Raw genomic sequence first — 20,457 nt, 5'->3', positions numbered from 1 at the left:
TTTACCCCAATTTCTTTCTATAATGTGAAAGATAATGTTATGACTAGTAAATAGATACCCAACATGTCATTCTTAAAAATTGTGCACCCTCGTGGAACATTGGTACTTAAAAATCTCCATAGGTGACGCTTTAAAAATGTATGCAGGTTACCAGTGTAGAGTTACAGTGGAGGTATAGGGCTAGAATTATTGCTCACATCACATTCTAACAATCATGGGGATACCTCACATGTGTGGTTTGAACACCGTTTACATATGTGGGCGCGCCTTACGTATGCATTTGCTTCTGCGCGCGGGCTCGGGGGGGACGGAGCGCTTTAAATTGTTTTTCTTATTTATTTTACCTTTTATTTTTTATTTTTACACTGTCCCTTTAAACATTTTTTTTTTATCACTTTTATTCCTATTACAAGGAATGTAAACATCCCTTGTAATAGAAATACGCAGGACAGGTCCTCTTTAATGTGGGATCTGGGGTGAAAAAGACCTCAGTTCTCATATCTACTCTTAAAAGCAAAAAAAATTTAATTTTTTTTCAGCAAGAAAAAAAAGGGCCCTTTAAGGGTGTTGAGAGAAAGCAATGCATGACGTCGTTCTGGTCCTCCAAGCCCATAGAGTCGAGTAGGGACCATCTTGCCCTCACTCCACTTCCTGCCTGGGACAAGGACAGACTGGATAGTTTTCCCCACTACCGACGGCTCCGGTAAGCAAGTAAAACAACCGGTAAGCAGCAGGCACCTCTCCCGTCGCCCATGAAAGTGATCCCGCGGTGAATCGGCTGCTGGGACAACTTTTATGTGAAGGAGGATGGCCTGCCCTGTAAGAAAATAGCAGGGTTATGGTGGCTATCTGCTATAATAATAATGAACAAATAAATGTAAATAAAATAAAATAAATACACAAATAAATGAAAATAATCTTAAATACATAATAAATAAATGCAATAAATGAATACTAAGTAATAGTAAAAAAATAATTAACCCCTAAGCTTAATGCCTAACCCTTAACAAATAAAAGAAAAGAAAATAATAGTAAATAACTGAACACACTAACACAAAATTATAAATAAATTATTATTATTAATAATAATAATAATCATCATTTTTTTTCTTGTTCAGGTTTGGGTGTTTTATTATTATTATTATTATTATTATTATTACTAATAATAATTTATTTCATATATTTAAGACTAGGAGTTCATTAATATTTCTTTATGTATTATTACATATTATTAGTTTATTTTATTTATTTATGATTACACTTTGCTACAATGTAAAGTAGTGAGTGTACAGCTTGTATAACAGTGTAAATTTGCTGTTCCCTTAAAATAACTTAACACACAGCCATTAATGTATTAACTGCTGGCAACAAAAGTGAGTACACCCCTATGTGAAAATGTCCAAATTGGGCCCAATTAGCCCTTTTCCCTCCCCGGTGTCATGTGACTCGTTAGTGTTACAAGGTCTACAAGGTGTGAATGGGGAGCAGGTGTGTTAAATTTGGTGTTATCGCTCTCGCCCCCCTTATATTTGTCACTGGAAGTTCAACATAGCACCTCATGGCAAAGAACTCTCTGAGGATCTGAAAAAAATAATTGTTGCTCTACATAAAGATGGCCTAGGCTATTAGAAGATTTCCAATACCCTAAAACTGAGCTGCAGCATGGTGGCCAAGAGTATACAGCGGTTTATCAGGACAGACTCCACTCAGAACAGGCCTCGCCATGGTCAGCCAAAGATGTTGAGTACACGTGCTCAGCATAATATCCAGAGGCTGCCTTTTGGAAATAGACGTATGAGTGCTGCCAGCATTGCTGCAGAGGTTTAAGGGGGTGGGGGTCAGCCTGCCAGTGCTCAGACCATATGCCGCGCACTGCATCAAATTGGTCCACATGGCTGTCATCCCAGAAGGAAGCCTCTTCTAAAGATGATGCACAAGAAAGCCAGCAAACAGTTTGCTGAAGACAAGCAGATTAAGGATATGGATTACCGGAACCATGTCCTGTGGTCTCATGAGACCAAGATAAACGTATTTGATTCAGATGGTGCCAAGCGTGTGGTGGTTGCAACCAGGTGAGGAGTACAAAGACAAGTGTGTCTTGTCTACAGTCAAGCATGGTGGTGGGAGTGTCATGGTCTGGGGCTGCATGAGAACTGCCAGCACTGGGGAGCTACAGTTCATTGAGGGAACCATGAATGTCAACATGTACTGTGACATACTGAAGCAGACCATGCTCCCCTGCCTGCTGAGACTGGGCCGCAGGGCAGCATTCCAACATAATAGCGACCCCAAACACACCTCCAAGACAACCACTGCCTTGCTAAAGAAGCTGAGGGTAAAGGCGATGGACTGAGAAAGCATGTCTCCAGACCTAAACCCTATTGAGCATCTGTGGGGCATTCTCATACAGAAGGTGGAGGAGCACAAGGTCTCTAACATCCACCAGCTCCGTGATGTCATCATGGAGGAGTGGAAGAAGACACCAGTGGCAACCTGTGAAGCTCTGGTGAACTCCATGCCCAAGAGGGTAAAGGCAATGCTGAAAAATAATGGTGGCAACACAAAATATTAATAATAAATAAAATGCAGCGCTAGTATATATATATAAGAAAAGAATCAAAGTAAAATCCATATAATGTTAAAAAACACAAAAGGCAATGATTCCACGTCTTTAACCCCGTGGTGTGGGATAGCAGGACGACACTCGGTGAACAGGCATATGCTAAACCTCCACCACATAAATATACAAGCCTCTTACCAGAATGAATTGATCACTGCTCTCACAGTGATCAAAATATGCCTCTAGATCCCAAAGATGATCATACTGGGGGAGCACTTGGCTCTGTATCCTCAAGATGAACTAAGTAGTGCAGTATTTCAGTCCTTGCAAGTGTCCAATGGGGTTGGTGGTACCATAAAAGTAAAAAGAACTAATGGTGCAGTGCGTTTCAAATAGTATGATTTATTAAAAGGTAATGCACTCACCACACATAAAATAAAAGCAGCTCAAAAAGCTCCCAATCTACATATCGAAGACGTCAGACGCAGGCAGGGTCCTCCTACATGTTTTGTAGTAACCTACGTCTTCAGGGGAACACAAAATATTGACACTTTGGGTCCAATTTTAAAATTTTCATTTAGGGGTGTACTCACTTTTGTTGCCAGCGATTTAGACATTAATAGCTGTGTGATGAGTTATTTTGAGGGGACAGCAAATTTACACTGTTATACAAGCTGTACACTCACTACTTTACATTGTAGCAAAGTGTAATTTCTTCAGTGTTGTCACATGAAAAGATATAATAAAATATTTACAAAAATGTGAGGGGTGTACTCACTTTTGTGAGATACTGTATGTGTAATTCTGATAATCCCATAAACATCCAATTTTAAATGATATATGAAAAATTTGAATAAAGCATAAATCACCAATAAGAATAATAAGTGTTATAGTGTTCCACCCCTTGTAAAAGTGATGATCAGGAAAGACACCAAACAGTCCACTCCTCATGATGGTTGTATTATCAGGAAGGACACCTGATAGTCAGTGCTCTCCAAAATGAATGCACAAGACTCCTGCTAACTCAGTATGGCCACTATATAACAAATGGTAAAGGTTGAACTCCTCCCAGTCTCTACTACACCAGCACAGACATATTCTGGGAAGTATTGTACGCAATTGTAGCATATGGAGAGAAATCAACCTGCATAGAGTAGTAAAGTTTATAAATCTCTGCTTTATTATACATTGCCCAAAACATTTAAAAAAACACTTTTAAAACACAACAGATCTCAATGGGAAAAATCTCATGCTGGAAAACTATACTGATATGGACTGGGTAATGTGTTAGGAATGAAAGGATGCCACATCGTTTGATGTAAATGAAAATTATCAACCTACAGAGGGCTGAATTCAAAGACATAGGAAATATGTCTATGGAAGGGTATTGAAATTCATTGGTGATTAACCCCTCTGGTGGATCGGCTTATCCGGATATTGGATTATCCTTAATATGAGATCCCCTTCATCATTAAGAATCCACCTGGATCCCTGTAACCTGTATTCATGTCATCATCACATTAAGTGTTTCTGTTCATTTTACGTTTTTGAGACCTGATTTCTGGAGTGTGTCTGCTATCGGGTGTGAGGGGTGAGTGATGAGAGGAGTTACAACCTGCGTACGATTGTGTACTTTCCATTAAGTCTGGTAAGCAGCCTGTGTGACTATCACTGCTTGGTGATCTTAAAGGGATCCTGGTGACGGTCTTTTTTTTAATACATGACCTAAATTCTGGTGAGCCGCCTATTTAATCATTTGATAGTGGGGCACCGTCAGAGTTCTTGGTGGTGGGCCTGTTCTTAAGTATTGAAAAGATGGGACATACTGCACCATGAAATCTCTTTTTTGTTTGTTTACATATGTCTTGCTGTCTCCGTTGAATTGACTGAGCCAAGTTGGAAAAGAGGGATTCAACATCATCTTTACTTGCTGACAGGTTCATTTTGATTTGCCATCTGGTAAGCAGACTGGACTGTCCCTATCAATAATACGCACTGTTATTTGAGCGCCGCAACCTTATAATTTTTTTTTTTGCTTGATCTGAGTTGTCTATATCAGAATTTGCTGGCAGCCTTACTTTGGACTTTATTATTCTACACCATTTGGAGCACGGAATTTCTTTTATATATTCTATTGTCTAGATTGTTTAGCCTGTAGAGGTCTGTGCATCCCTCCATGGATATACCTCCCCAGACCATCACTGACCCACCACCAAACTGGTTGTGCTGAACGATGTTACCGGCAGCATAACATTTTCCACGGCTTCTCCAGACCCTTTCTTGTCTGTCACATGTGCTCAGGGTAAACCTTTTCTCATCTGTGAAAAATGCAGGGTGCCAGTGGCTGACCTGTCAATTCTGGTGTTCAATGGCAAATGCCTACCAAGCTCCACGGTGGCGGGCAGTGAGCACAGAGCCCACCAGAGGGCTTCGGGCCCTCAGGCCACCCTCATGAAGTCTGTTTCTGATTGTTTGGTGAGAGATATTCACACCAGTGGCCTGCTGGAGGTCAATTTGTAGGGCTCTGGCAGTGGTCATCCTGTTCCTCCTTGAACAAAGGAACAGATTCCAGTCCTGCTCAGTGGCGGATCCAGGGGGGGGGCAACGGGTCAATTGCCCCCCCCGAGAATATTATCCACTTCAGACCAGTCCAGGCAGTGAGTCCCCCAGTGGGTGTCCGAGTTCCAGCCAGGCCAGCAGCGGCGGCGGAACCGAGAGCCGCGCCGCTGGCATGTACTGCGCTGCACTGGTTGCTATCGCCGCTCGGCGTCTAGCAATCAGTGCTGTCACCTGAGGAGGAAGAGAGCGCCCCAGCATTCACTGCAGAGCCTCCTTCCTCCTCTGCTGCACGCCGAGTGGAGTGCTGGCTCCACCCACCTCCTCTCTCCTACTACACAGCACAGTGAGTGTCAGCCTAAAAACGTGAGTACGTTAAATCAGGATGCTCTTTTTAATGTTAGAAGGGGGGGGCTCTGTGGGGACCCGGGACCCTGTGAGGGGGGGCTCTGTGGGGATCCTGTGAGGGGGGAATCTGTGGGGACCCTGATGTGAGGGGGGGGGCTCTGTAGGGACCCTGATGTGAGGGGGGGATCTGTGGGGACCCTGTGAGGGGGGGCTCTGTGGGGACCCTGTGAGGGGGGGGCTCTGTGGAGACCCTGTGAGGGGGGCTCTGTGGGGATCCTATGAGGGGGGAATCTGTGGGGACCCTGATGTGAGGGGGGGCTCTGTAGGGACCCTGATGTGAGGGGGGATCTGTGGGGACCCTGTGAAGAGGGGCTCTGTGGGGATCCTATGAGGGGGGAATCTGTGGGGACCCTGATGTGAGGGGGGGCTCTGTAGGGACCCTGATGTGAGGGGGGATCTGTGGGGACCCTGTGAAGAGGGGCTCTGTGGGGATCCTATGAGGGGGGAATCTGTGGGGACCCTGATGTGATGGGGGATCTGTGGGGACCCTGTGAGGGGGGGGCTCTGTTGGGACCCTGTGAGGGGGGGCTCTGTGGGGACCCTGATGTGAGGGGGATCTGTGGGGACCCTGTGAGGGGGGGGCTCTGTTGGGACCCTGTGAGAGGGGGATCTGCGGGGACCCTGATGTGAGGGGGATCTGTGGGGACCCTGTGAGGGGGGCTTTCTGGGGACCCTGAGGTGAGGGGGGATCTGCGGGGACCCTGATGTGAGGGGGGGCTCTGTGGGGACCCTGATGTGAGGGGGGGCTCTGCGGGGACCCTGATGTGAGGGGGGATCTGTGGGGACCCTGTGAGGGGGGGCTCTGTGGGGACCCTGTGAGGGGGGGCTCTGTGGGGACCCTGTGAGGGGGGATCTGTGTGGACCCTGTGAGGGGGGCTCTGTGGGGACCCTGTGAGGGGGCTCTGTGGGGACCCTGTGAGGAGGGGCTCCGTGGGGACCCTGTGAGGGGGGGCTCCGTGGGGACCCTGTGAGGGGGGGCTCTGTGGGGACCCTGGGCTCTGTGTGGGGACCCTGATGTCAGAGGGGCACAGATTCTGTTTTATTGTCCCCCTTTAAGCCCTTTCCACTTTTAGCTGGGTACACACTTAAAAGAGAAGTACGGGGAAAGTTTGTTTTGCAATACAGTTCCGTAAGCAACAACTTATTTTCAGGCAGTGCCCCTCCCGAGACTAGGCTCTGGATCCGCCCCTGGTCCTGCTGATGGGTTAAGGACCTTCTACAGCCCCATCCACATCTCCTAGAGTAACTGCCTGTCTCCTGGAATCTCCTGCATGACCTTGAGACTTTGCTGAGAGACACAGCAAACCTAATTATTTTTCACCTGAACTTATATAGACTACCATGTAAGGGTCTGGGCAATAGCTTTGCTTTTTCTCATAGTGCAATGTAGTAGAGCTTAACTGTTTGACTCTGCTGTCCCTTCCTCTCCTGACTATAGCTATGCAGGGAAATACAGAAAATGTATTTTTAAATATTTTTAACCACTTAAGCCCCGGAGGATTTGGCTGCTAAACGACCAGAGGGCATTTTGCGATTCGGCACTGCGTGACTTTAACGGACAATTGCGCGGTCGTGCGACGCTGTACCGAAACGAATTTGGCGTCCTTTTTTTCCCACAAACAGAGCTTTCTTTTGGTGGTATTTGATCACCTGTGCGATTTTTTGATCACGCGCTATAAACAAAAAAAGAGCGTAAATTTTGCAAAAATAGCAATATTTTTCCCTTTTTTTTATATGAAATTCCCCCAAAAAAAAATGTAAAAATCAAAATTTTTTAATATTTTCGGCCAATTTGTTTTATGCTACCTATGTTTGGTAAAAAAAATCGCAAAAAGCGTATTTTGATTGGTTTGCGCAAAAGTTATTGCGTTTACTAACAAAGGGAAAGATTTTTGTCATTTTTGTTGTTTGTTTTTTTAACGCGTAATGGCGGCGATCTGCGATTTTTTTTGCGGTACTGCGACATTGCGGCGGACAGATCGGACCCTTGACTGACATTTTTGACACTTTTGGGGTTACCAGTGACATTTCTACAGTAATCAGTGCTATACATATGCACTGTTACTGTAAAAATGCACTGGTAGTGAAGGGGTTAACTTTATTTGAGAGGGAGGGGCTGTGTGTGTCCCTAGGGGCGTGATTCTAACTGTGATTGGCTGTGGCTTCAACTGTATGCAGAGTGATCAATGGATCTACATAGTAGATCCATGTGATCAGCTCTCATACAGAGAGGAGAATGACAGGCAGCTTGTTTACACAAGCTGCCTGACTATCTCCCTCTCCCCCGCCGATCGCAGAGTGGCCGGCGGCGATCGGGTCCGCCGGTCACGCGCGCGGGGGGGTCCGTGACCACGCGGGAGCGGGAGCGCGCCTCCGGCGGCGCGCGCTCGCTCCCTAAACCCTCACAGGCGAGCGACGTAGACCTACGTCACTTTGCCTGTGAGGGGCTGACCGCCCACGTAGATAGTCGTGCGGCGGTCGGCAAGTGGTTAAATTGTTTTTGTTAATATGTTTTATGGGAATATTTGTTATTCTTTCTGTATTTGTATTGAGTTTTACCTATGATTGTAGGATGGCAATTAATGTTTTGAAACCAGTGAAAACTGTTTTTCCCCACATCACCTAATTCCTACTTAATATGTAATTGAGGGACCTGAAGCAGTCATATACTAAATTAAGGTAAAGTGAAAGTGTGCTGGGCCAAAGTAGTGTAAGCTACCAATAGTGTCGCAGCAGTACAAGCTGTTTTAGTTGTAGTTTTCTAAAGATCATAATAGCACATTTGCCTTTATAGCTCTGTGTTTGAAGGAAATCAGTCTTAAGCAAGGTTCTAAAATTACTTAAACAGGAAGCCATGGCAGCCTTTCAGTATGTACTTCCTTGAAAAGATCTCACACTTTTTTCAGTAACAAATGACATGAAACAGGACTGCCCAGTGGGCCACAGATCTATGTATTGTTTTATGAGTTTTCATGGTAAGGGTCATATTATTGTTCCTGTGCAGGAGTGTGAATTACAAGGTTCTTATAGTTCCCCCTTTGCTGGGACTTTGTGATTTATATTGTTATGTTTTCCTTGCCACACATATTGTAGCTGCATAATGCACTCATCTGCTTTTAAAGTTTGAGAGTGTTAATAGGAAAATCCTGGAAATGTTACTATTCAGGCCTAATGGAAGAGCTGGCTGTATTGTGCTGTGTTCTCACCTCATAAAAAAACTGTTTTATGATGGCATATTTTATTTTTACAAATACAGTTTTGGAAAAATGTACTTTCTACTTATATAATAAAAATATACTACAGTCACATTCCTCTTTTTTTTATTATAAAAAACGTTTTTTAACCCAAAAGTTCAGCATTTTTAGAGATTTCAAACATTAATTGTGGCACCATTGTTGATTTTATTTAATACTTATTATTCATTAATTATTTAATATTTCTGTTTATATCTCTGTATATTTACTAGCTGTAACTTGCACATGACCACCTCTTAGCAGAACAGGAACTTTGTATAAGCTTTTCTGCAGCTGTTTCACTAATAATACATTTTTGAAAGAGCAGTGAGACCCACTACTAATAGAATAGACGAGAATATCCCAATTAGTCAGTTACACAAAGGATACCAACAAGCAAGTAGAAAGTGCTGAGGCTTCCAATTAAAATACCAATAAAGTATGCAGTTTGTATATCACCTAGCCCAACATTGATTCAAGCCTGTGGCTTAAAGAATATATCCAGACAATTGGTTCTTATAGAAGGTGGTTAGCAGTGGCACCCTACATATTTTTTTGCTACAGGTATTTTGCATAGCTCCCAACTGTCCTCGAGGGACTGTCCCTGATTTGGAACAAAGTCCTTCTGTCCCTCTTTCCTCCTCATGTGTCCCTCATTTTGGTCTGATCTATAGAATTGTATAGAAAATATGCTATTTATCTTTCAAAACATGTTTCACAGTGGTAAACCTTTCATCTAAGTTCTAAATTGCTGCATTTGTTCATTTCAGCTGTAGGGAGAACACAGGCGCCACTCTAAGTGCAGTATAAGGATTTATTGATACAAAATCAGAAGAAAGGTACTCACAAAGGAATATGTAAAACAGGCATGAGATTGTCCATGTATGTGAGATGGGTCCATCAATCCGGTGTCATGATCAGGATGGCTTGAGCGGTCCCGATCCTCAGAATGTGAACCAATGGTAGTCGGTACTTCCTGCTCATTGGAACGCACTACGGGCCTCATGGTTTCATGATCAGGATGGCTCGAGTGGTCTCGATCCTCAGAATGTCAGTCAGTACGTCATACCCGGAAGTGACGGTGGGAGGCCCGTAGTGCGTTCCAACGAGCAGGAAGTACCGACTACCATCGGTTCACATTCTGAGGATCGAGACCGCTCGAGCCATCCTGATCATGAAACCAGATTGATGGACCCATCTCACATACATGGACATTCTCATGCCTATTTTACATATTCCTTTGTGAGTACCTTTCTTCTGATTTTTTATCAATTAATCCTTATACTGCACTTAGAGTGGCACCTGTGTTCTCCCTACAGCTGAAATGAACAAATGCAGCAATTTAGAACTTAGATTAAAGGTTTACTACTGTGAAACATGTTTTGAAAGATAAATAGCGTATTTTCTATACAATTCTATAGATCTTGTCATCAGTGCAGCCTACAGAGTGCGTTTTTTGGATTTTATATATGGATCATATATGGACTATTATGGACTATTTATTATGGATTGCTTATTGTCTGTGCCCTATATCTGTTCCCTGCCTTCTAGGTCCCTAGTGTGGAACCTGTGAGGTCTCTATTTTTCTCCTTTTTGCGCCAGATTTTGTATCTTATTTGTTCATTTCAAAAGCCAGTATAAATGAATAGTAGTGGTTAAAAAAGCACTTGTGGGTTTAACTATAATTTTTTTCATTTAATTCTCCTTTAAGGGAGGCGTGGCAGGTGGTGTGTCCTATGCCTACATACTTTTGCTAATAGGTGTCCCTCATTCCCATCTTAAAAAAGTTGTGAGGTATGATCTTGTAAGGAATAAATCGGATCAGAGTTAGTGAAATTAATTTTTTAATACTTGACTGACACTTAAAGTTTATGTAAACCTAAAATCTACTTTTCATTATGTTTGGCAACCACTATGGCCTTGTTTATTTGGCACAACCTTGGCATTACCTAAGATAAGAAAGTAATACATATATTATTTTTTTTTTTTTAGTGTAATGTATAAACAGGAAAACTTAAAACATGGGAAGTGCTTCTGTTTCAGTTTTGATCAATGATAATTTATTTATTTTTTTTAAGTAATTTTACTTTAAAAAAGGAATAATAGACTTTATTCTTTAACCAGTTGACTACCTTTGGCGTCTTACACACGTCCGTAAAACAACCTCTCCTTTACACAGGGCATCTACTGTACGCCCAGCAGTTTCTTATCTCCCCTGCTCCCTTCAGTGCACAGCTCCATTAGACCTGGTGTCTGTAGAAGGATGAGCTCCTGGGGAGCCAGTTAGAAGCCTTCCTCATTGAATGATCACTCTGACAGCCAGTCAGAGTGAGCATTCAGTTTAAATTGTGTAAACCAAAACAAAAGTAGCAATGGCTGTCTTATCTCCTGTGTTCCCTGTCAGGCTGATCTGTGAGTGAATGTTTATTGTGTGCACAGGGAGTTACCTATTATTTAATCAGGACATGCTCCTATTTTATTACTTAACCCATTAATTTCATAAGAACAGTTTAACCGTTTTATTTCCTGTTCCATGTTTCTGCTTCAAATTATTTGTTGGAAAAAAAATATATATATTATAAAGCACAATAATACATTATTATCTCTAAAAAATTACTGTTAAAAAAATATGTGGTTTAGGGTATATCTGTTTTATTTGAAATTAGTAAGAACTTTAAATTACTAATGCATTATAAGAAAAATGAAAAATATGCAAAAAAAAAAAAAAAAAAACCTATTTCTTTTGTAATTAGCTTTAACATTCTTTGTACCAAAAATGTAATTTTAATGTTGGAGTAAATAGAACAAGCATCAGAATAAAATGTATGTTTTCCCCACAGTAATGGTACTTGTGCTCAAAATATTACTGATCAAACTTGAAAAAATATTTTTTTTCAGATTTTTACTTTTTTTCCCCCTTAAAATGCAAATAAATGTAAAAAAAATTATCAGAGGTCTTTAGGATCAGAAAAAAAGCCCAGTTTCCCCCTAAAAACATTATTTTTATCAATTCTTTATCAAATTACATTTACAAAGTTATAGATTAATGAATAAACACATAGCAAAAATGTGAAAATATAGTCTGGTCCATGGGGGGGTAAACAAGTGTGAGAGCTGAAGTGGATAATTTGTGCCATATAAAATCACTAACATAATGCTTCTGGTACAAAGCATCACAAAGTTTTTTGCAAATGAAAAAAGTATCAGTTTTGCACATTTTCCTGGTTATGTGACACTGATAAAGTAACAAACAAATCAAATGATATAAAAAAACTAAATTAAGAAATTATACTAAAACTAAGAAAAATAATAGATATGAGGTAATTAAGGTTTAATAAAGAGTTACAAATGTATTCATTTTTTTGTAATTATTTTGTAAGGTTTCTTTAAATGATGTCATATGCAAATCAAAAGTCACAGTAGTAAATGAAACAATAGATTGATTATTGTATTTAGTCAGTGACACTTGAAGAATATATGCAATTGTCATTTTACACAGGAGAAGCTGCATTTTCCCAGTGTCTCCTGCACAAAGTACAAAAGCATTTCCTGGCTGTCCTTTTGACAGATAGTAATCATTGGTAATAGCGATGGGGGGAGCAGCAGCAGAGGGAAAGGAGCTGGACGTAAGAGATATGTCCTAAATTATCATGGTTAATTTACTAACATAAATGGTCTGTAAAAATAGAATTAAATATTTTGGAATTGTTAGGCCTCCCAGCTCATCCCATCTTCCTTGTCAGCTGTGGGGTAGGAAGTGTAGGCAGTCCTCCAGCCCCTCCCAGCGCCTACTGGCAACACTACTTTATTTTCTGGATTGTTCCCTGAAGCAGGAGGTGACCTACTTAAACATCATCAGCCTGTACCTCAGTGCTCATGACAGCATTTCCTTGCTGATCAAGTGAGCCTGTATCCTTGCCTGTTTGCTCTAGTTGCTGACCTTTGCTATATTTAACCACTTTAGCCCCAGAGGATTTGGCAGCTTAAAGACCAGGCCCTATTTTGCGATTTGGCACTGCGTGACTTTAACGGACAATTGCACGGTCGTGCAATGCTGTACCCAAATGAAATTGACGTCCTTTTTTTCCCACAAACAGAGCTTTCTTTTGGAGGTATTTGATCACCTGTGCAATTTTTTTTTTTTTTGCGCTATAAACCAAAAAAGAGCGACAATTTTGAAAAAATAACAATATTTTTCACATTTTTTTATATGAAATTTTCAAAAAAATGTAAAAATCAAAATTTTTTAACATTTTAGGTCAATTTGTTTTCTGCTACATATTTTTGGTAAAAAAAATCGCAATAAGCGTATTTTGATTGGTTTGCGCAAAAGTTATTGCGTTTAGTAACTATGGGAAAGATGTATGTAATTTTTATTGTTTTTTTAACTAGTAATGGCGGCGATCTGCGATATTTTTGCGGGACTGTGACATTGCGGCAGACAGATCGGACCCCTGACTGACATTTTTGACACTTTTGGGGGTACCAGTGACATTACTACAGAAATCAGTGCTATAAATATGCACTGTTACTGTAAAAATGACACTGGCAGGGAAGGGGTTAACTTTATTGGTGATCAAGGGGTTAAGTGTGTCCCTAGGGATGTGATTCTAACTGTCAGGGGGCGTGGCTAGTGAAGTAACCACAGAGACATTCGATCCTATATAGCAGGATCGCATAGCCTCTGTGGTTACTTCAGGGAGAATGATGGATGGCTGTGTTTACATCAGCCGTCTGTCTTTCTCCCTCTCCCGTGGGAGATTTCGAGTGGCTGGCGACCATCATAGCCGCAAGTCACACACGCTGGCTCCCCAGGGAACGAGCAGAGCGGGAGTGCACCGCTGCCGGCATGCGCTCGCCCCTACAGGCTCGTGGGCGAGCGATGTAGGTCTACGTCGCTTTGCCTGTAAGCGGCAGAGTGCCGCAGTAAATTTTTGTGAAGCGGTCGTAAAGTGGTTAAAGAGATGCCTCTGCTGTCTGCTACCTGCCTTGACCTTAGCTACGTTAACAAATACCACTTCTCTCTGCTGCCTACTCTGACTTTGCTACCTTCTATCCCAGTGGACGCCTGTTAAGGAGAAACGCGCGTCGGTGGAGGAGGAAGAAGAAGCATCGTCACTTCAGCACGGTCCGCACTGCAGGCGGGCGCTCAGGTTATATGCTGGATTGATTCATTTTAGGATGTAAGTGTAATCTTTTTCTTTTAATAAAATTTGTGAAGATAATGCACTATCCAGCTTTTCATTCATATGGTTATAGGGTACTGTGGAAGAGGAAGTGGAAATCCTTATAGAGATTGATTGTGGTCCGTGACTGTATAACCCTGTTACATTTCAATGAGCCGCTGTTTTGATTAAGATTGTGAGTATCCCAGAGGGAGAAGTTAGGAATCCTTTCCTTATAATTTTGGCTGAATTTAAGCTGTGTCTGGTAAGCTGCCATCCATTGCACATGTGAGAACACTGTGAGATTGCATGCAGCACTGGTGCAAACTTTAAAATACCACTTCTATCCTCCTAAACCTCCAAAGACTGTATATTATTAAGACTCCTGGACTTGCCTTTATATGCACTTTATGTTTCTGGGCATATATTCAGGGTTGACATCCCATTTTTCAGTTTGGTTGGGACGCCTGTGTTTTTCAATGAAAATACCCCCAGGACAGTCAGGGCTAGTACATTCCACAATGGATAGCCTCTGATCTGCGCACTTACCTGCAAGAAGAAATACTCACTTTTAAAATTTCTTCTCCAGCGCTGCCATCTCTGTTGTGGGCAGCTTGAAGCCAGCGCGATCCTCTTCTGCATCCTCTTCCGTCCTCTTCGGTCCCACGATGCACTGCACGGGCCCCACCGTCACTTCCGGGGCAGCAGCGTCATCCCTGCACAGCTTCTGGGCATGCTCCCAGGAATCATTGCAAAGCAGAAGTGAGGGTGCGGGCCGTGGCCACTGAGGGAGGAAGTGGAAGAAAGGTGAGTATATTTTTCTGCAAATACAAGGTAAGTAAAAAAAAATTAAAAATCGTAATTATCCATTTCTGTTTCAGGTGACCTATAGTAAGCGGATGCCGGAACTCCGCTTTAAACACTGTGCACTTTATGTATGCATGTAGTGATATGTTTTGTCTATCATATGCACTTTTTATACTGTATACATACCTGCTATCATTTTGATAAGAGAGCAGGAGCACTTTTTTTTGATTATTGATTATATTCCCACCCTATCCCGGTTTGTGGAAAGTAAGGAATCAGGTGTAATTGTGACATTATACCTTACATTCCCGGATTATGCCCACTGCCAGCAGTCTGTCCATATTTGTCTGGAGTGACTACTACCTTGTTTCTCTCATCTCCACATGGTAGGTCTACTCTCTTCCACCTTGGGTGCACTAGCGACATTCTACAGTCAAAGTATATAGTTTAAAAGTTTTGGAGGCAACCTAGTACTGGTAGATGTATTTGCCTAAAGGGAAGTTGGGCTGCTTATGATGAAGTTACACTCACCACTATTTACTCAGATGGACAGTGTCCAGACCTTACAGGAAAAGAGGAAGCAAAGGGAAGATTTGGAAGTTAAAAGTGAAGCAAAGGTTCTTTTAACTTCCCTGTTGGTGATTAAATCTTCCTTTTTACTGACAAACTCAACTAGGGATAAAACTCCAGTGTACGCCTTACAGAATAAATAGTTTCCCGGGGGGTAGCACATTACCTGCTTTTAGGTTATAAGGACACTTTTCTTTTAAGGAAAAAACCTTGAGACTGGGTGCAAGGGATCCGGTGCGTCCCTGTTCACTGTTTCAGGGGCGAATTAGGCCTGAATTTTTGCCTGATTTCAGACCTGAAATAGAGCCAAAGATGTACAGGACACTTCTGTAGTGCGCTCCACGGCTGCCCCAGGGATGTGTGAGGCGGCTCTATTGAGAGCCGGTCACACTCTCCTGTCATACGAATTGTGGGGAAACCCACATCCAATTTGTGTAAGTGTGAACTCAGCCTGAAAAACAGCTGGTATATATGGGGGGGATTTACTAAGGCTGGTGCACACATAATCTGGTGCAGCTGTGCATGGTGACCAATCAGCTTTTAGGTTTTAAAGCCTAATTGAACAAGCTTAACTTAGAAGCTGATACGTTACTATGCACAACTACACCAGATTGTGTGTGCACCAGTTTTAGTAGATCACCCCCTACATTCTTTTTCTGTTTAGCAAACTATACATTTTTGGAGTGTTTGTAACATAGTAACAGTCCCAACTTTCTACAATTGTTTTAAGGATACTTAACCACAGCCAGGTTGTCATGTTTTTTTAGAATAAAACATGCAACCCTGAGGAGACAGTGTGAGGCATAATATAGTATTGTTCTCTAAACAACAACTTATCAGCCTATAGAACATGGATGCAAGAAAAAAAATCACCTCCTGTTTTTCCCCATCCTTTTTAATGCAGACTGTTGGGGTAGATTTACTAAAATTGGAGCACTCAGAATCTGAAGCAGCTGTGCATGGTAGCCAATCAGCTTCTAACCTCAGCTTCATGCTGTCCTACTCTCATCTCCATCTGGCTCTCATCTCTCACTTTGTTGTGTAAATGTAATTGAGAGAGAGTTGGCTTTAGATGGCCACATGAATCAACCTTCTGTTTATTGGGTTTTTTTTTTTGTAAAGTCTAACTCCAGGTAACATTTTGGGTAGCACAAGGAAAAGTTAGAGCCCCTACCAGTATTTTATTACTATATGTGCCCCTGTTGGGGAGATTTCTTGGTTTCTGTCAAGACAGGAGCTAATTGGAAATACCTTAGATGGGTTACACAAACAAAAACACTTAAAGGGTAACTCCACTTCCATGGGGCAAAAAATAGCAAATAAAGAAAAAACAATATAGTGTATACAATTGCGACACAAATCATATTGTAATTGAATGTTATTTAAAATGACCTTTCCTTTTCAATGTGCAGCTGTTGTAATTTTCTGGAAATGCAATGCAATATGGCTACCTGGAGCTGTTCTGTACACAGAATGTGTACTGATCACACCCCAGAAACATCATTTCCTGCTTGTGTGATTGACTAACCAATTTTCCTAGAAGTCTGCCCAAGATACAAGTCCGATTTCTGGAATCCCCTGCAGCAAAAAGGTAACTTTTGGTGAGATACTCCCAATAGGAACATGTCTAAAGGAATGCAGGCCCAGCAGCTTTCCTCATTAGTGCTCTGCAGTTGCCACAGCTGATAGATACTCATGAAACTACTCCCATTTGACCCACTCAGCACAGAGGCACGGAGGAACAAACAGTGATTTCTTCAGAAAAACAAAAGGTAGGAATCTGCAACAAAGTTTGTTAAAATCCATGTAATGTACATAGATCACCTTGAGGGGAATGTTTTTTTCTCAACAAAAGTGGAGATACGCTTTAAAATGAAAACCCAAAAATGCATTGTTAGTTCAGAAGGAAAGGTTTACAACTTCTGAAAATGGATTTATTGCTGTCTTGCTTTCCTGTCCTGGCAATATTGGTGTCACGGGTATAGGAAATGTCAGAAAATTTTCATAATGGGATCACAGACAGAAATCAAAATATTACAATTTCTTTCTTAAAGCCTGGTTTACTATTATGCATATTGCAGTTTGCATATTCCAGGTGCATTTTGTGTTTTTCAATGCACATTTTTGATCCATTGAAGTCTATGGAACCAAAAAAACAGAAAAAACTCACTGGCCCTTTCCATAAAATGCACAGATGAGAACTTTACCCATAGAAAACCATGTTAAATGGACTGTAGTGTATTTCTGAAAAACTGAAAATGCACTAAAAAATGCATAGGTGTGAACCAGGCCTAAATCTACAAGAGCTGTTAATATATCCAGTTTACCTGTAATATTAAAAAAAAAAAAAATGAAAATGTTTTGTTTTTAAAGCTTACAATCTTTAATGGTTAAGGCAACTTTTAGATGTAAAAGTTCTGATGTCCCTTTTAAAATGCTTACTAAGCAGGTCGTGATTTCCTTAGAGAAGCATGGTTATCAATCTATTTTATGCGTATAACTTATATGGAGGGCTGTATCATTTGGATGCAGTGCTCTTCGCATTGTCCAGCTGAAGAATGTTTATTAATATTATATGATAACTAGAATTTAAGACATGATTGAATCAGGTAGTAATGTATACAATGTCACCACAAAAATCATTGATATAAAACACACATAAAATATTGGTATGTACTATCATATTTCTTTAAACCACTTTATATTGAGTGCAAGATGCTGTAGTTATCTGAAATATTTTCCTGCAAGCAAATGTCATCATAAATAACTCTTAGTTCTTTTTTAAGCCTTTTTCTATCTGTGCTGTTTTTATCAGCAAAATGATTTAGCTAACTAAAATATAAAATTATTTTTGTTCCTCAATTTTTAACTGAAACTTCTTTGCAAAAAACTAAAAATAAAAATAAAAACACTGCAAGTCATAAATAACATGTCATATGATTTCGGCAGCACGTCAGTGGAGAAAAAACTTGTTCTGACCTGAAAAATGCTCAAGTGAGCCCCATTTGCACTGACCATGAGAATGAATTAAGGGACAAATGGGTGTATAGCAGAGCAATAAACTTGAGCTATTTGTACTGATTGATGGGAGGATAAAACTCAGAATTGTATGGCTGAAAAAGTGTAAAATATGGTTCAATATCTTCCCAAGTCACATTCTTATATCAAAATTGTAATGGAGAACTTCTAAAAGCCTGAGGGAAACTTTTGATATAATATTTAGTTGCTTATGTTTACTCTAAACAAATACAACAGCCTTGTAAATAAGTTCACATATAAAAATCTACATTATATGAACAGATGGGGGTACCAGTAATGTAAACATCTCTCTTAAGGTTATGATGATGATAATGCTAATGGCTGTGGTGACAAAAGCAGAAGTAGTGCTTTATGGCTCACAAGGTAAAGGTAAACCACTGGCAAATCATGAAAAGCTGTGAGAGTACTAGATATTAATGCACCCATTCTGCTACAATGTGTAGCATTAGTCACATAACTGTATTTACAACAGGTGCATCCTGATTCCTTATATGTGGACTGGACAAGATATACACTACTTCCCAACCTATTTATACAGTATGTGTTGTCCTATCCAAACCAATGCATTGGTTGTAAAGGCTGAAGGTTTTTTACCTTCATGCATTCTATGGGTCTCCGGGTTTCTTCCTCCTCATTGGCTGAGACAGCAGCGGGAGACATTGGCTTCCACTACTGTCAATCACAGCCAGTGAAACAATGAAAAGAGAGTGGGAGCGAGATGAGTTGTACTCCTTGTGTAAATGGACACACAAAGCAGCGGCTAATGAGCGAGCCTGTTTGGTGCACTCGGCAGGAGGGAGGGGCCAAGAGCGCTAGTGGGGGAACCTAAGAAAAGAAGGATCGGGGCCACTCTGTGCAAAACCACTACACAGAGCAGGTAAGCATGACATGTTTGTTATGCAAAAAAAATATATATTTATATCTGCCTTTAATATCAGTTTATTATGTATCTATTGTCACCAGGACAGGAAGTAAAAGAAAATGTGCCCCAGTCACGGAAGCAGATCACATGCGGTATTTAGGTGTCTGGACACATTTTGCCTTAATACCGCATGTGATCCTGAAACTGTCAATTCACTATACTGTTTTTGCAGTATGTACCACCAAGCGCTGAAGACACTTGATAAATACCACATGAAAAGGCGTTCACAGAAGGAAATAATTAAATGCATGCTGTAAATAAGTAATGGTCCAGGCATGCGTTAGTTAAGGACCGGTGTCCTTAACAACCAGTAAACAACATGGTTGTTATAAAGTCTATGGCCCGCCGCATCCTTAACAACTGATGAGGCATCAGCTGTCAGCGAGGTTTCCCATTTGCCGGCAATTAAAAATTGTGAAAAAAAATAACAGGGTGGGGGCCCCCTAATCCATTCCAGGCCCTTCGGGTCTGGTATGGATTTTGAGGGGAACCCCACGCCAAAATTTGGAAAATAGGAAAAACAGCATGCCCCCCCCCCAAATCCATACCAGACCCTTATCTGAGCATGCAGCCTGGCAGGTGTGGAAAGGGGGGGGATGGGAAAGCAGCCCCCTCTCTTGAACCATACCAGGCCACTTGCCCTCAACATGGGGGGTGCTTTGGGGCAGCCCCCCCAAAGCATCTTGTTCCCATTTTCAGAAGGACAAGGGCCTCTTCTACACAACACTGGCCAGTGGTTGTGCAGATCTGCTGGCAGGGGCTTATTGGAATCTGGCAGCCCCCTTTAACAATGGGCCCCAAGATCCCACCCCCCCCCCCCATGTAAATGAGTATGGGGGCACATAGTACCCCTACTCATTCACCAAAAAGTGCTCAATAAGTAAATAAAAGCACAGAGTTTTTGACAAGTCTTTTTTTTTTTTTTTTAATTGTTCCCCGGTGTAGCCTTCATTGTGATTGGCAATGGATCTAAACCAGGGAACATTATTTATAAAATAAAGGACTTGTCAAAAACTGTGTGCATGTGTGTGCATTTTTATTTACTTTTTCGAGCACTGTTGTGGACATGTACCAAAGCAAAAAAATAAAATAAAAATCTGTGTGAGGAAAGAAAAGATGATAACCAGCTTTCATCATCATTGGACACAGCTGCTCACGTGGTAAAGGGCTGCTGTGATTGGGCTCAGCAATCACAGA

This window comes from Pelophylax lessonae (genome assembly GCF_965119305.1).
Source record: "Pelophylax lessonae genome assembly, chromosome: 5".
Classification (NCBI taxonomy): Eukaryota; Metazoa; Chordata; class Amphibia; order Anura; family Ranidae; genus Pelophylax; species Pelophylax lessonae.
The sequence above is the reverse complement of the archived record's forward strand: the minus strand, read 5'-3'. Positions refer to the sequence as shown.